The following is an 18441-nucleotide window of genomic DNA, read 5'->3' as shown; positions in this document are numbered from 1 at the left end:
TGGAAGGCGTGTGAACTCAAGAATGCACACAAATGCCAGGCCTCTTCATAGGGGCTGGGAGGTGCGGGCGGTGGGTGTGGGCCGGGACAACACCATTGTATGCTGTCCCAATGACTCGCGTGCCATTTAGGGATGTGAATCGTTTTTTAACGATTTACATTATCGTCCAATAATTTTAAAATCGTCATTAATCAGTAAGGGACTCGATACAATAGGAATTCCCTTGATTTATCGTGAAAAATTGTTAAATCGAGTACGGGAATTATTTGGGGGGAGGGCGGGAAAACCGGCACACCAAAACAACCCCTAAACACACCCCGACCCTTTAAAACCAATCCTTTACCCTCCCCCACCCTCCCGAACTCCTCCAAAATGTTAAATTACCTGGTGGTCCGGGGGGGGGGGGGGGGCGGTCGGGTCCCGGCGCGATCTCCCGCTCTCGGGCCATTGGCGCCATTTTGGCTACCACTGATAAAAATGGCGCCGATGGCCCAATAAAAAAAAACCCACCCCGACCCTTTACAAATTACCCCTTTGCTTCTCCCACCCTCCCGACCCCCCCAAAAACCTTTTACATGTACCTGGTGGTCTAGCGGGGGGTCCGGGAGCCATCCCTTCAATCATACCCTCGGTGCCGGTGCTGGACTGGTTTCAAAATGGCACCGATTGCCTTTGCCCTCACTATGTCACAGGGAGCGACCGTCGCTCCCTGTGACAAAGTGAGGGCAAAGGCGATCGACTGCCAGTATGGCGCCGGTGCTGGACTGGTTTCAAAATGGCAGTCGATCGCCTTGGCCCTCACTATGTCACAGGGAGCGACCGTCGCTCCCTGTGACATAGTGAGGGCAAAGGCGATCGGTGCCATTTTGAAACCAGTCCAGCACCGGCACCGAGGGTATGATTGAAGGGATGGCTCCCGGACCCCCCGCTAGACCACCAGGTACATGTAAAAGGTTTTTGGGGGGGTCGGGAGGGTGGGAGAAACAAAGGGGTAATTTGTAAAGGGTCGGGGTGGGTTTTTTTTTATCGGGCCATCGGCGCCATTTTTATCAGTGGTAGCCAAAATGGCGCCGATGGCCCGAGAGTGGGAGATCGCGCCGGGACACCCCCCCCCCCCCCCACTGGACCACCAGGTAATTTAACATTTTGGGGGGGGGGTTCGGGAGGGTGGGAGAGCAAAGGGGTCATTTGTAAAGGGTCAGGGTGGGGTATTTTTTATCTGCTCAGGCCTCACTAAAAAATTAACGATGTGAATTGGAATCGGATCCGATTCCAATTCACATCTCTAACGATCCGATTTTTTTCTCCCTCCATCCCAACCTGATCGTTAAAACGATCGGGCACACGATTCACATCTCTAGTGCCATTAGCTGGCCAGCGCTCACAACTTACGACAGCTCTGGGCCTGAAGTAAGTTGCAAAACAAAAATAAATAGGTAGGGTTTAGGGGGTGGGGAGGAGAGGGGAAGAGTGAGGGAGTTTAGGCAGGAGGTTAGGGAACTAGGGAAGGCCCGATTGCGTCGAGTGAGGAAATGGCAAAAGTTGACACCCCCCCCATCCTTGCGCACACCGCCCGCACATGGACCCGCACATGTATGTTTGAAAATCTACCCCTAAGTGAGCACATGAGCAGCAGCACAAAATCAGAATATACATTATGTCTGATCCGTTGGTTGGCAGTGTGGTTGTCTCATCACTTGGCAACTAGTTCAAGAGCTGATTGGTTGGCAACAGTCAGGCAACAGTCAGGAATCCAGGATATATATTCAAGTGAGAAACTGTATCTCAAAATAGATATAGACAGGATGGAAGTGATCCAGAAAAAGGCAACCAAAATGGAGAGGGGTTTGAATTGAAAGTCATATGAGATGAGACCGTAGTACCTGAATATGTATACCCTGGAAGAGAGGAGAGAAAGGTGAGAACAATAGAGACCTTTAAATTCCTGAAAAGTATTAATGATGCACAAGAATCAAACCTTTTCTGAAGGAAAGAAATCTAGAGTTAACGGTCATGATATGAAAATCTGAGGGGATAGACTCAATGTCAGGAAATATTTTTTCATGAAAAGGTTGGTGGATGCATGTAAAGCTCTCCCAAAAGTAGTGGTGAAGACCAGAATGGTAATGAAGTTCAAAAGGGCATGGGATAAACACAGAGGATCCCTAGTAACTAAAGGATGGAAGTGAAGAAAAGAGGTACCTTGCATGGAGTGGCAGTTATTACCCAACAAGAAATTAAAAAGCAAAACAAAAACTTACTGGGCAGACTGGATGGACCACAGGGTGCCAACCAGTTAAATGAATGTAATGGGGACTGCAGGTCAGTTTGCTCATACCTGACCTAGGGTGTGCTTTTCCTCTTAATTATTTAGGAAAAATGTGAAATTTATGTTTGAGATATTTTATCTCTAGGTCACATGATGCTTTTGGAAGCTGTCGAAGCAGGTGCTGCACAGAAAACACACAAGAGTGCCAGGCATATAATCCGTGGGCCTATTTTGAAAAATGCCCTGGGCTATTTTCCTACAATATGCCCCTGGCAGGAAGTGAGGTCTCCCAATGATTCCAAGGGGCAAAAGACCAATAAATGAAGCAAGAGAATACTGACAGAGGGGGAGCAAACATATCCAATCAGAAGCTCACCAACATTTTAACAATAATCAATCAGGAAAGAGAGTACTAACTTGTAGTGACTCTAAGCTAAGCAACGTAAAAGTTGATCCAGGTGGCAATGTAGTAAGCATAGTAAGCATATGTACATATACATTTCAATATGCTGCGGAGGCAGGACATGTATGCTGTTAGTATGTTTAGATCTATGATGTCTGAGTGAATGCATTTTGCAAAGATGTTGGAAAGTCTCTTTTTTTTTGCCCATCCAGTGGTGTATCTTTGGGGATTAATGGTAGTTGATTTTTTTTTTTTAACTTTCTGGTTGGTTTTTAATGCTGTTTATTCAGATTTTGCCATGTTAGATTTGTCCTTTGTTGCTCTTCATGTTTCACGTATTTGTCACTCTTGACGCAGTGTAATGCGAAGCATGGGCCATGTTGGGGGACCTAGCATGTGCATTTGGAATAAAGCTTCTTGTGATCCTTACATTTCAAAGGAAAATCTATTCTTGGACAATCTTTTATTTTGATTTCACACCTCTTCCCTCTACAACAATTTTTTTTAACAGTGTGATCCTTCCACTCCTTTTGTGGCGCTTACAAAAATGTGTGCCACCATGACTGGACCCGGCAAGCTATTTTTTTGAATAATTTTAGCAGGAGGTTTACTCTTCCTGCATTGGCAATGGTTGTAACAGTATTGTGTCCTCAATGGGGATGGGTGACAGCTAAAGCTAGCAATTACAGACAGTAAATTACAATTCACGCAGACTAGAGAGAGATATTTGGAGTAGTAGAAACAAACATCTGCTTTTATTGTATTTGATTTCCACATCAAAAATGTAAAAAAAATTGATCAAAATAAAAAAGAAACTATAAATCAAACTGTACACGTTATTTAGTTTTTTATATATATTACTGTATGTATTCTACTATGAACATTTTCATAAAAATTTTTAATTACACCTCCATAATGATACAATTACATTTTTAGCAAAATCAGGATTGGAAAGATATTTTCATGCATAGATTTACAATGCGCTCATAATTAAGAACTGCTTTATATAATTTTGCATCACAGTCGCTCATTAGCAATGAATTTAAATGATTATTTTGCATGCATAAAACTAAGTGTGAAAAATATCCATTTGAGAAGCAAATAACCAAGCCTAATGTTCTAATAGGGCAAATGGTGTGCACTATCACAAATAACATGCACAGTTTGTCATTTTTAGCAAGCGAGGTGGCCTTGAGCAATTTTGCACTGGCCTCTATGGGCCTCATTTTCCATCTGGATCACATGTGATACCAAAATGGGGGGGAGTCGGCCCCAGAAGGGAGGAGTCGGGGCGTCACCGGGGCCAGCTCTGCGAAATACCGCGGACGACGAAAAGGTAAGGCCCTTTTCGCGTCCGAGTTCGCGCCCAATAGCTACACTTTCTATGGTGGCGCTATTGGGTGCTAAACCAGCAGCAATCGTACCGTGACGGTGCGATCGCTGCCGACTAGCTCAAGCCCGCCCCCCCGTTTCAGACCCCCGCCCCTCATTCCCTAAAGTATTGCAGGCCTGCGATACTTTAGAAAATGAAGCCCTATATCTACTTTCACATTTGCATGCCTGTTTCAGATCGGCAAAGAAAGAGCTTAAAGCAAAACGCCATTGCACCAACAGACCCTATTTTATCTCTCTTGTTTATCCCTTTTTAGTTGCTTCCAAAGTTTTATTAATGTTGCACTGGGAGTGGACCCTTGGCTGGTGCACGATTGGTATGGCCCTCTGGTCGGACCCGGAGAACGCCTGCCACCAGGAGGTGGAGCACAGGAGGAGACAGAGGCTAGCTGCAGCTTTGCCAATAGCAACCCGGGGTTCCCTCAGGTTGAGCCCTTGGTTACCCGGGCTGCCTGGTCTTAGGTTGGCCTCACAGGGTCTCCTAGACAGATAGTTTAAGGGAGTGTCCACCATGAACAAGGGTGCGCGGTCGGTGTCCAGACAGGCAAGACCAGAGGTCGCAGGAGGCCAGAAGAGAGAGTCCGAGTGTATGGTGAGGATCAAGGCCAGAGTATCAGTCCAAAATGGTCAGCCAAAGCAGGGTCGGTAACAGAGGTCAATCCGGGCATAGTCAGGTCAAGCCGAAGGTCAAGTTCCAGGTGGCACTCAAGAATAATCAGAGTTCCAGGCAGAGTTCAGGTCAGACAACAATCAAGAGTAGACGGAGTTACAGGCAGAGGTCAGGTCTGGCAGTGAGCAGGAGTAGTCAGAGGACAGGCAAAGGTCAGTACCGTGAGATCAGTCCGAAGGGTACTACCAGGAATGGAGAGATGAAGGAACAGAAGATGCTGGAACAGGAGACACAGGAGACGCTGGAACAGGAGACACAGGAGATGCTGGATTGGGAGATGCTGGAACAGGAGACGCTGGAACAGAGAGACTGGAACAAGAGACACAGGAGCAAGACACTGGAACGCAGGAAGGCAAATTAGAGACACCAGAGTGTACGACTCGATTGCCAAGGCCCCGAGCTAGGGGCCGGGCTGTGGTATATATATCTTGCACGAGTGACGTCAGATTCGGGCGCCACCCGAGGTCTTCCCACGCTTGGATATTTAAATTGGACAGAGCTCCGCGCGCGTGCGCTAGGGGGCAAGGCTGACGCCGAGGAGGACGCCGAACTCTGGTGCAAGGAGAGCTGCAATGTCGAAGGCCGTGAGGGAACCAGGGACGCCCATGAAGGACGAGGTCGTGGTCGGACAGAGCAGGAACTTGAGGCCGTGCTAGTAGAGGGTCGCACCAGGTAAGCAGGCCCGGCCACAGAGCCAATGCGGATGGGAAGCGCAACAGTACCCCCCTTTCTAGGCCTCCCCCTTATCGGCTTGGGTTTTTCAGGATGGAGGCGGTGGAACTCAGCAAGGAGGTTGTTGTTGTAGATGTGATGGGAGGGCTCCCAGGAGTTCTCCTCTGGTCCGAAGCCCTCCCACCACAGGAGGTACTCCCAGTGGCCTCTGTATTGTGGATGTCAAGAACTTCCTTGACTTGGAGTATGTCCTTAGGTTCAGCCTCAAGTTGAGTGGGAGCGGGAGCTCTACGAGAGGTCCAAGACAACACCAATAGCTTTAGCAGGGAAACATGAAAGGTGTGGTGGATTCCCATGGATGCAGGGAGTCGTAGTTGATAGGTCACAGCACCAATGCGTCGAATTACTGGAAACGGTCCAATAAACCTGGGAGCGAGTCACTGAGAAAGGAGTCTCAGCCTGATGTGCTTGGTACTTAGCCAGACCTTCTGGCCTGGCCGGAACAAGGGTGTGGTGTGATGATGTGCGTTGGTAGAGCGCTTAGCTCACTCAGCGGCCTGGCCCAGCCTTTCTTTGACTTGGCTCCATAAATGTCTTATTGTCTGGGCTGTCAACTGGGTCGCAGATGAAGGCACTGAGAGCGGTACTGCTAGAGGCAGACGTGGCTGGCGACCAAATACCACGGAGAAGGGAGACGCATCTGAGCGAAGGTGACATGAGTATTGTGGGATAACTCAGCCCAGGGTAATAGATTGGACCAGTCATCCTGCTGGTCATTAACGTAAGAACGTAAGAAGGTCTTTAAGGACCTGTTTGTTCTTTCTGCTTGGTGTTTGCCTGGGGGTGATAAGCCGATGTCAAATTCAGATTGATTTCAAACTTTTTGCACAAGGATTTCCAATACTTGGTGGCAAACTGCGGACCTCGATCCAAGATGATCTCTTTGGGTAGCCCGACTAGGCGGAAGATGTTTTTGAGGAAGAGTTTAGCCAGTTTAGGAGCTGAGGGGAGTTTCTGGAGTGGGATGAAGTGCCCCATTTTTGAGAATCAGTCAATAATGACCCAGATGACTGTGTGGCCTTTGGGTGGAGGTAGATCTGTGATGAAGTCAGAGGAGATACTTGACCAGGGTTCTGTTGATGCCGGAAGAGGCTGGAGGAGCCCCCATGGATGGCCAATGGGGGTTTTTGTTGCGCACATATGGGACAGGAGTCCACATAGTTGCGGGAGTCCTTGACCATGTTAGGCCACCAATAGTATCTCCTTAGAATTTCAAGGGTCCAAGCCTGACCGGGATGGCCAGCCAACTTCGAATCGTGAGCCCAGCGAAGGACACATTCACAGAGGCGGCATGGGACCACTGTCTTCCCCGCTGGCACAGTGTTGGTGACTGTGAGGGTTATGCAAGCTGGGTCGATGATGTGCCTAGGGGTGTCAGGCATATCCTCTGGTTCAAGAGAGCGGGAGAGGGCATCTGCTAGAGTGTTCTTGGCTGCAGGACTGTAACGCAGTTCGAAATGGAAGCGCTCAAAGGCCTGTCGGGGATTTAACAACTGAGCTTCCTTGAAGTGCTCGAGATTTTTGTGATCTGTAAAGATCGTGAATTTATGTTGTGCTCCTTCTAACCAGTGACGCCATTCTTGGAGCACTAACTTCACCGCTAGGAGTTCGCAATCCCTGATTGTATAATTTTGCTCCACAGGGGAAAATTTGTGCAAATAGAATGAGCAGGGTACTAAGGCTCCCTTGGAGGAATACTGACTCAGCACTGCCCCTGCCCCAATGGTGGAGGCGTCGACTTCAACGACAAAGGGGCGGTTAGGATCTGGGTGATGTAGACAAGGTCCAGTGCAGAAGGCCTCTTTCAAGGCATGGAAGGCAGATTGAGCCTTGGGACTCCATTCTTTGTGGTTACTACCTTTCCTAGTCATGGCAGTGAGTGGAGCAGCTAGAGTAGAGTAATTAGTGATGAAGTTCCTATAATAGTTTGTAAATCCAAGGAATCTCTGTAGGGCTCAGAGGCCTACAGGTTGAGGTCAATCTTGGATTCCTTGAAGCTTTTCAGGGTCCATGGTAAAACCACGATTGGAAATAATGTACCCCAGAAACGAAAGACGAGTCTGTTCGAAGATGCACTTCTCTAGTTTCGCATAGAGACGGTTGTCCCTGAGACATTAAAGAACTGTCTGAACATGTGACCGGTGGGATTTCAGATCCTTGGAAAAGATCAGTATATCGTCTAGATATACAAAGACAAACTAGTATAGTAGGTCCCGGAAGATATCATTCATCAAGCTTTGAAAGACCGCAGGGGCATTACAAAGTCCGAAGGGCATCACTACGTACTCGTAGTGGCCGTCCCTGGTATTGAAAGCGATCTTCCAAATGTTCTCTGGCTGGATCCTTACAAGCTTTTACACACCTCGGAGATCTAGCTTTGTAAAGATCTGAGCTCCTTGGAGATGATCAAAGAGTTCACTGATGAGTGGCAGAGGATAACGATCCTTGCGGGTTACTGCATTTAGCCCAAGGTAGTCAATACAAGAACGTAGACTGCCATCCTTTTTCTTCATGAAGAAGAAGCCGGCTCCTGCCGGGGAATCGGAGGGTCTTATGAATCTCTTGTCTAGATTCTCTTTAATGTATTCAGACATTGCTTTAGTCTCTGGTAGCAAGAGAGGGTAGGTTCTCCTTTGGGAGGTGTGGTACCTGGTAGGAGCTCAATGGAATAATTAAACTCCCGGAGTGGAGGTAGGATGTCTGCATTATGTTTAGAGAATACATCTTAGAAGTCTGTATATTGAGCAGGCAACCGAGTCAGGATTGTAGAGTTCAAAGTGGTGACCGGTGGAGCCACCTGTCGCAGGCAGCTGTGTTGGCACTGAGGTACCCACTGGATTAACTGTAGGGATTGCCAGTCAAATTGAGGTCCATGCACCTGGAGCCATGTGAGTCCGAGGATTACTGGGTACGTGGAATGCTTCAGAACATATAATAAGATCTCTTCCTCATGGAGGGTTCCCATGGAGAGGCGGAAGGCTATGGTGTGATGAGTGATACGTCCCGGGAGATGCTTTCCCTGGATGGATGCAATCCAGAGGGGTATGTCCAGAGGCTGGAGTGGGATTTGGAGGAGTGTAAAGATCTCGTCCAGGATGAGATTGCCACTCGCCCCGGTGTCTACAAGGGCAGTGGTAGCAAATGATCGTGACTCTCGGGAGAGAGACACAGGAAGTAGTAATTGGGGGCCAGTCAAAATAGCGCCCAAGCTCGGGACCCCCGCCAGGCTCAGACTCTGTAGTTTCCCGGACGAACTGGGCAGGCTTGTAAGAGATGTCCGGATCTGCCGCAGTACAGGCAAAGACCTTCCTTCTTTTGTCAAAGGCACTCTTCAGGGACAAATGCCCATGGTTGATCTGCATCGGCTCCTCTGGTGATGGAGGAGGCGCTGGTAAGGCCTTTAATTGAGGACTGGTTGCATGGACTGGGCGTATGGCAGAAGGCCGAGAAGCCTTTACCTCCTGATGTCTCTGACGAAGGTGATGATCGATTCTTCCAACCAAGGAGATGATATCGTCTAGAGATGTGGGAATCTCGCGAGCAGCCAGCTCATCCTTGAGGGCAGGAGATAAGCCGTCCAGATAGATTGCCCGTAGGCAGTCCTCTTGCCATCCCAGTTCTGTGGCAAGTGTCCTGAATTCTACCGTGAATTCAGTGAGCGAATGTGAGCCTTGACGGAAATGAAGAAGCTAGTGACCCGCAACCGCCTGTCAGCTGGGGTCCTGGAAGGTCCGCTTGAACATGGAGATGAAGTGAGAGAGATGACAGAGGATGTCATCTGAATGTTCCCAAAGTGGGGAAGCCCATGCCAGGGCCTTCCCCTCAAGGTGTGAGAGGATGAAAGTGATCTTGGTATTTTCACTTGGAAACAGCTCAGGCTGTAGTGTGAATTGCATAAAACATTGGTTGAGAAAACCTTAACAGAGGCACAGATCCCCGTTGAAGCAGGGTGGAGCAGGAAGGGCCAGAGATGCCCGTGAGGGTGCGGGTTGAGCCCAATCCCTCGAGTTGGCATTGAGAGAATCCTCTAGTTGAGACCATAGTCTTTCCACAGACAAAGTCAATGCTTCTAGTGTTTGCTGTTGCTCTCGCACATGAGCTGCTAGGCCAGGGATGGCCTGCAAGTCGGGAGACTTTGCCCAGTCTATGGCCTTGGCAACCTGTTGCACTGGGAGTGGACCATTGGCCTGGTGCAGGATTGGTACGGCCCTCCGCTCGGACCCGGAGAGCGCCTGCCACCAGGAGGGGGAGCACAGGAGGAGACAGAGGCTAGCTGGAGCTTCGCCAATAGCACCCCAGGGTTCCCTCAGGTTACCCGGGCCGTCTGGTCTTAGGTGGGCCTCGCTGGGTCTCCTAGAGAGATAGTTCAAGGGAGTGCCCTCCACTAACAAGGGTGCATGGTCGGTGTCCAGACAGGCAAGACCAGAGGTCACAGGAGGCCAGAAGAGAGAGTCTGAATATATGGCGAGGATCAAGGCCAGAGTATCAGTCCAGGATGGTCAGCCAAAGCAGGGTCAGTAACAGAGGTCAATTTGGGCGTAGTCAGGTCAAGCCTAAGGTCAAGTTCCAGGTGGCAGTCAAGAGTAGTCAGAGTTCCAAGCAGAGGTCAGGTCAGACAGCAATCAAGAGTAGTCAGAGTTCCAGGCAGAGGTCAGGTCAGGCAGCAATCAAGAGTAGTCAGAGTTCCAGGCAGAGGTCAGGTCAGGCAGCAATCAAGAGTAGTCAGAGTTCCAGGCAGAGGTCAGGTCAGGCAGCAATCAAGAGTAGTCAGAGTTCCAGGCAGAGGTCAGGTCAGGCAGAGAGCAGGAGTAGTCAGAGAACAGGCAAAGGTCAGTACCATGAGATCAGTCCAAAGGGTACTACCAGGAATGGAGAGACAAAGGAACAGGAGATGCTGGAACTGGAGACACAGGAGATGCTGGAACAGGAGACACAGGAGATGCTGGAACGGGAGATGCTGGAACAGGAGACACAGGAGATGCTGGAACGGGAGATGCTGGAACAGGAGACGCTGGAACAGAGAGACTGGAACAAGAGACACAGGAGCAAGACACTGGAATGCAGGAAGGCAAACTAGAGACACCGGAGTGTATGACCTGATTGCCAAGGCCCCGAGCTAGGGGCCGGGCTGTGGTATATATACCTTGCATGAGTGACGTCAGATTCAGGCGCCGCCCGAGGCCGTCCCACCTTTGGGTCTTTAAATTGGACAGAGCTTTGCAGCCTGGGGGGGCGGGGCCGATGCCGAGGAGGATGCCGAGCCCCGGCACGAGGAGAGCTGTGATGCAGAAGGCCGTGAGGGAGCCAGGGACACCTGTGGAAGACGCGGTTGGGGTCGGACAGAGCAGGAACTAAAGGCCGTGCTAGTAGAGGGTCGCGCCAGGAGAGCAGGCTCGGCCACAGCCAGGAAGTGCAACAATTAGTTATGCAAATAATGTGTGTTTTTGTTTTTATTATATATTTAAGACATTATAGTGAATACTGTGGGTTAATATTTTGATATAAAAGAATAAATATAATGGCAAAAATAAAGGTTAATCTGTGTATCAACTGACATGGAACTAGGTAGACAATACCTGTCTATTTTATTATTTCAACGTATCTAAAATACCCTTCAGTTACAATCCAACAATATTAACATGACAAAACTAAATGTCTGGAATGAATGCCTAAAGTAATGAACTAGGCACTTATAAAACAGGCATCACATTGTTGCAGTCTGGGAATCTGCAGTCCAGGTGTGAACCCTTGAGCCGAACTACCCTGATATCAGAGTAGGTCGGGAGGCGGAGCCACAGGCACAGGTCTTCACCCGGGAACCAGGAACCCCCCAGGAGGAGCCCGTAGGGTCCTAGAACCTTGGGACTTAGGAGCACAGTAAGAGTCTCTATAGGAAAGGCCTGGGCAAGCGTAAGCCACAAAGTCCAGCAGCAGGGAGCAGGAAGGCCCGGCGAGAGCGGGGCAATCAGTTAGAGTCTCTAGCCTGCTGAACAAAGCAGTCAGTGAGCAGGCCCGGGATCTGTGGTAAGCCGCGGAGCGGATCAGACAGGTAACAGGAACAGAGTCTGTAGCGTATCGTAGACTGTGACCAGCTGAGAGCAGGACCGGAGTCAGTAGCATGTAATAGAGCCGGACTGGGCAGTGAGTAGAACGGAGACAAACCCAAGTCAGGCTAGTAGCCAGTAGAAGCAGTCTCAGATGCAGGCAAAAGGTCGGAGGCTGGCGGCAAGCAGGAGCGGAGTCGGGCACCAGCTGAAGTCAATGGCGGGCGGCTGGCAGAGCGGAGTCAGGAACAAGCTGAGGTCGGTGGCAGGCGGCAGGCAGAACGGAGTAGGGAACAAGCTGAGGTCGGTGGCAGGCGGCAGGCAGAACGGAGTCAGGAACAAGCTGAGGTAAACCGGAAAGCAGAACAGCAGAAGCGCAACTAAGAACTACTAACAGTAGTGACCCTCGTTGCAAGGCAATGAGAAGGCAGATGAACGCCGGTTAAATCAGACCTGGGGCGTGGCATGGTTAACCCAGGCGGGGCCAGACTTCCGGTGACCGTGCGTCCATAATGCACGTGTGGCAGCAGCGAAATGACTCAGCAATGGCGGACGCCCCGAAGGCCCAGCGGAGCCGCGGGAGCGGCGTTCCCCCCATCGGAGGTGAGCCCTGAGTACAGTAGATAGAGGGGAAGCGGTGGAGACCGCAACACACATATCCAAGTGGATTTTTGAGAGTAGCATGTCTATTTTGCTGCAAAGCCTTCTTTGGGAAATTGTTCAGCCATCTGGTAGTAGTTACATCTTTTACATATTCAAGGAACTTATTCACTAAAGCCCTAATTTCAAAAAAACCCACACATGCAAAAATTGGGGGATATGTACGTGGCTGGGCCATGCATTCCCCGAGCACATTTTAAAAACGGCCCAGCCATGCGCATACCTCTCAATATGAGCAGAAGTGCTGGGATTGATGAAAGGGGCGGGCCGGGGGTGGAATCTGGGTGGGGAGGGGCGGGGGCCGACCAGGACAGCGGCCATTAAGCCTTGTCCCGGGGAAGCACATGCTGATAGCCTGCCGGTGCAAAGTTACTTCTGCTCCGATGGAGCAGTAAATATTAAAACAAAAAAAATTAGCCTAGCTAGGTAGGGGTTAGGGGTCAGGGAGGAGAAGGAAAAAGGTAGGAAGGGTAGTTAGGGGGATATGGACGTTCTCTCCCAGGGAAATGGAAAAGGCCCTATTGAGTCGCTGTGCGTATGTTTTTAAAATCCTCCCCCCCCCCCCCATTGCACGTGGGAGAGGCCACCTACCTGCACATGCATGCGCAGATATTAAAATCTGGCGTGCATGTGCGCACGGGAATCATATTTTATAACATGAAATGTTATAAAACATGAGTGCACTGATTCACCTCTCATAACGCTTACCGATTCACCTCTCCCGGGTGCCTGATTTAATATTTAAATGTGCTGCTGTGGTAAAAAGGAGGCACTAGGGAAAACTTTGTTTCCCTAGCTTCTCCTCAGCATCGGGTGCCTAGGAAAGGTGGCTGTCAGTGGATTAGGAAGACAGACATCAGTTTTATGAGCATGCACAGCCATGGGATAGGGAACCGGACGCTCATTAATCAAGCGTCCATTTTCCTAAACTGACCACTGGCGACACTTTAAACATTTTTTTTTTTTTGTTTCTGCATTTTTCGGTTCCTCTGACTTAATATCACCACTATATGAAGTTGGAGGAAGTACAGAAAAGCAGTATTTTCTGATTTTCTGTAAACCTTTGGGGCTCCTCAAGAATTAACACCTGTTCCAGGGCAGGCGTTAATTTTTAAGAGTAAAAATTTGTGTCAGATGCACTTTTTTTTTTGGCATCAGGGAGTAATAGCTAGTAGCCTCTTCGACATAAATTTACATGTGATGAGTGATATTAGTGTTGCGCTGGTTTGAACGCACATTTTGAACGTGCTAATACCCTTATTGCATGAGGGGTTTTGGACTCGCTTCCAAAATGCATGTCCAAACACTTGTAAAGCTGTGCGCTTGGCTAAGCGTACTATAATGCATTGGCCTGAAAGTTCCCGACACAGTTCTTAGAGAAGTGTGTGCTAAAGAGGAGCTGCCCAAATGAGGAAGGATCCAAAAAAAGTTTCTGATTGTCAGAAGAGTCAGCCAGAAGCTTATCAGAGTGAGAGAAGCTAGAGAGATATAAAGAGAGCCCCCCTACAGAAATGGTAGATATCCGAGGGAAGAGAGTTTCTGCCCCATGGAGATGATTTGCCTGTGAATGCAGCAAAGTGCAGTTGAAAGAGACCAAGATTTGATTTTTGGACTTTGCTTTGCTGTGTGGTGCACTATAACTGATGTATCAAATATTTTTTACTTTATGTTACCTTCTCATTAATTGTACATGAGAAGGGTGGAGTAAACAGCAGACACATATAGAGCAAATACAACATAACTAATGCATGGCAGACATAAATCACTGGTCAATACATCTCAGCAAGAAGAACTTTTATTGTAAATACAGTCACATCAGTGGTGTACATGGAAATCTTAATTTGTAGTGTGGAACCAAGGACACCGACACGGCTGTGTTTTGCATCAGGGCTGCATCAGGGGGACTGGAGACTTTTCAAATCTTGAAGTGGAAGCTCTCAAATGTAAACGAACGTTTTGACATGACTGTAATTAATAGATGTCTTCACTGTACTTATGCAGGACGACAAGTTCGGGATAACTTCAAAACAGAATTCAAATGTGTAAATACTTATAAGTAAAGTGCATACAAAGGAGATGCAGAGTAAACATATTTCAATGGATTATTAGGGGATCAGGCGCTTACTGTAGGTTGGCAAGGAAAAGCCGATCAAGGTGCGAGAAGAGGAATCAAGTATTTAAAGAATGGGATTCCATTGAGAAGCAGAAAAAGCATAAAACTAAAATGAAAACGCCGACTCTGATATTGAAGATAATTGTTTTAATTCTTTGAAATGGTCAGTACGGCTGTACACAGAATGGAGATGGAGTCGACGTTTTCATTTTAGCTTTTTCTGCTTCTCAATGGATAAGTTCTTAGAGGAGGTCCATTAACTGCTATTAATCAAGTTGACTTAGGGAATAGCCACTGCTATTACTAGCATCAGCTATTACTGGCATCAGTAGCATGGGATCTACTTAGAGTTTGCATATTTGCCAGGTACTTGTAGCCTGAATTGGCCACTGTTGGAAATAGGATGCTGGGCTTGATGGACCCTTATGTTCTTATATAAAGAATTAATTGTATATTCACTTGACTATGCATGAAGCTGCTGAATTATGCATAGGTAAGCCCTTAAAAGCATCAGGGTGCATGCATTGTCAATTGATCATAACTCATCCAAAGGAAGAAGATGACCCATCCGAGTGATGCTTCTCCCCCTGCCTTGCCTGCCTGCATCCTGGGCAGAAGCAACTTGCAGAGCAAAGGGCACAGCAGAGCAGGTCCTGCCCATTGACGGTATCAGAGACTGGAGAGCTGAATGACTCCTGTTGCTTCGGTGACAGAGGCTGTCCTCTCTACCACTGTGGCCAAGAACTGAGAACCCTGACAGCATGTGTCTTTGCAAGTCCCATATTGGTGAGAAATTGTGGGCTCTAATCCAGGTTTAGTAGGATATGAAGTTAAGACTTTTTATCCCTTTACATATGCAAATTCAGGCTACAAGTATGTGATGCTGGCATTAATTCTGCAATCTGGTAAGCACCAGATATCAAGAATGCTTTCATAACTTTTGTTTTCTTATTTATTGTTTCCCTAATGATAAATGCTGTACTGTATTAGTGTCATTACAGTAGCCCCTGAATAAATAAGATTTTCATCAAACAGTTTGGAAAATTCTCTATGCAGATGGACAGGAAAGCTGGCTGGTAAATAAGGAGGTACACCATGTCTCTGAGATGCCAATTATGTCTATTGCATCATTCACTGCTATATATTCTAACTCTCTCATCTTACTTCTTAGACTTCTGGCATTGACATATAGACATTTCAAAATGTGTAGTTTGTATTAACAATCTGCTTTTCCGTTAATAGGGATAATTTGGAATCATTTAGCTCAGGTGATTCTTTACTTATAGGCACATGGACTACTTTTGCTTTTATTGGAACCTTTCTGTTGGAATGCCCTAACTCTCCTGTTTTATTAGTATCCTTTAAAAATATCTTCCTCTGAACTATGCACTGCTGAGCAACTGTCGACTTTCCCCCTTGTTCTAGTTTAAAAGCTGCTCTATCTTCTTTTTACAAGTTAGCACTAGTAGCCTGATTCCACTCTGGTTAAGGTGGAGCCTTTCCTTTCAGAAAAGACTCCCTCTTTCCCTAAAAAGCTGCCCAATTCCTTACAAAACTGAATCCCTCTTCCCTGAACCATCATCTCATCCAAGCATTGAGACTCTGGAGCTCTGCCTGCTTCTGGAGACCTGCACATGGAACAAGGAGCATTTCAGAGAAAGCTACAAAGGAGGTTCTGGATTTCAGCTTTCTACCTAAAAGCCTAAATTTGGCTTCCAGAACCTCCCTCCCACATTTTTCTATGTTGTTGGTGCCCACATGTACCATGACAACCTGAATCCTCCCCAGCAATGTCTAAAATCTTATCTAGGTGACGTGTGAGGTCTGCCACTTTTGCACCAGGTAGGCAAGTTACCAGGCAGTCCTCATGTTCACTAGTCATCCAGCTATCTATATTTCTAATAATTGAATCACCAACTATGATGGCCGACCTAACCCTTCCTTCCTGGGCAGTAGCCCTGGGAGATTTGTCCTCGGTGAGAGAGGATAATCCATCATCTAGAGAGCAGGTCCTTGCTACAGGATCACTTCCTGCTACAACAGGGTGATAATCTCTGACCAGAAGACTTTCCTGATCCAAGGCAGGATCAGGGCTGCCAGATTGTAGTTGGGATTTAACTACAATGTCCCTGAAGGTTTCATCTATATACCTCTTTGTCAGCCTCAGCTCATCTAGATCTGCCACTCTAGCCTCCAGAGATTGGACTCATTTTCTGAGAGCTAGGAGTTATTTACACTGGGTACATACATACAACCTCTCACCAATGAGTAAAAAATCATACATGTGACACTTGATGCAAAAGACTGGAAGGCCCCCCTCTTGCTGCTGAACTACTGCATTCATCTAAATTTTGTTGCGTTCCTAATTAAGTTTAGGTTGCTATAGGAGTAGGAATGTGTACAATTAAAGCCCTTTAAATTTATTGGTGTATTCACTATTAATCTAATAGTGATTTACAAGGGGATGATTAAACTCTCAATTACAGCTGGTGAAATAGTGTGATTTAGATAACAGCCTGATTGATTTTTAATGAGAAAGCGTCTCTTGCCTATAAATCAAGGGATGAGCTGGGATGGGTGAGAGTCGGGTGGGATATAGGGAAAGAGAGTATTTCACCTCTCCTGGAACTCATTTCCAGTAGACATCAGGCAGTGCGATTCTCTTAAGACCTTTAGAAAACTAATTAAAACCTTTCTTTTCAAATTAGCTTTTTTTAGTTAGTTCTTTATTTCTGGTCTGGTTTTATTTATTATTTATTGCTTCCAATACTGTCTTTGTTTTATGAAGTTTTATCAGATTTTATTATGTTATGATTTATTTGCTATTTGCCTTTTATGATATGCTAGAATTGTTTTATTTATTATTTGTTGCCCCCTTAAACTGTTTTTGTTTTATGATGTTTAAATTTGATTTTATTATTATTTTATGATTTACTTGTCATTTGCCTTTTATGATATATTGGCATTGTTTTATCAATGTCATCTTGTACATCGCCTAGGCTTTATAGAGTTAGGTGATTCACAAATTCTGAATAAATGTAAATTTTAAGTCCTAAGATTTCCCAAAGCAATACTTACTGATCCTCTTCAGCCACCAGCAAGATGATCTTCTTCTCTCAATGATCCCACTGGATTGGGGGTTACTGACCTCTTCCCCTGCAATATATCTTGTGCTTCAAGGCAAGTTAGTACTACACAATCCTTTAGGTGATTTAAAACTTTAGTTAGTGAGTTTGAGTGACTTTGTCTCACAAATAAGAACACTCAAAATAGGAGTTGTCTTATCATACATTTGCTCAAGTGCAGGAATACAAACATTTTGGGAAGAGCGTCAGCATTTTCTTCAAAATATATTCCATTGTTTCATACTTCTAGACCCTAGGTACTGTATGTGGACTGTATGTAGGTACTTTATGTGGATTGTATGTAGATACTGTATGTGGACTTACAATCACACATGGTCATTTTTTAAATTCACGTTAGGGCCTTAATATGTGTGAAAAGGCCCTAATGCATGCAATAAGGCCCTAAAGCGTGCGATAAATATTTCAACACAATAGTGTATGCAAATTCTACATTGAGTATGCAAGAAAAGTGGCAGTAGTAGAGTGGCAGACTTGGAGGAGATGAGGCAGACAGAGAGGTATATAGATGAGACCTTCAGGGATATCGTAGCCAAGTCCCAATTCCAGTCTAGCAACCCTCGTGCTGCCTTGGAGGAGAAAGGGCTCTTGATCAGAGAGCATCAACCTGGTGCAACAGGAAATGATCCTGTAGCAAGGACTTGCTCCAGATGGTATATTGTCCTCTCACACCGAGAATGTGCCTTCAAGGGCTACTGCCTAAGAGGGAAGGGTTAGGTCAGCCATCATAGTTGGTGATTCAATTATTAGGAATGTAGACAGCTGGGTGACTGGTGGGCCTGAGGATCATCTGGTAACATGTCTACCTTGTGTGAAGATATTGATAAGAGAGGCTATAAGAGAATTTGAAAAGTATTTGGCCATAGAGGCAAAACTCATAATAAAAACTTTTTAAAATATATCTGAAGCAGAAAGCCTATGAGGGAGTTGGTTGGACCGTTAGATGATCAAGGGGTTAAAGGGGCACTTAGGGAAGAAGGCCATCGCAGAAAGACTAAATGAATTCTTTGCGTCA

Source organism: Rhinatrema bivittatum, chromosome 1 (assembly GCF_901001135.1).
Source record: "Rhinatrema bivittatum chromosome 1, aRhiBiv1.1, whole genome shotgun sequence".
Lineage (NCBI taxonomy): Eukaryota > Metazoa > Chordata > Amphibia > Gymnophiona > Rhinatrematidae > Rhinatrema > Rhinatrema bivittatum.
Note: the sequence above shows the minus strand (reverse complement) of the source record.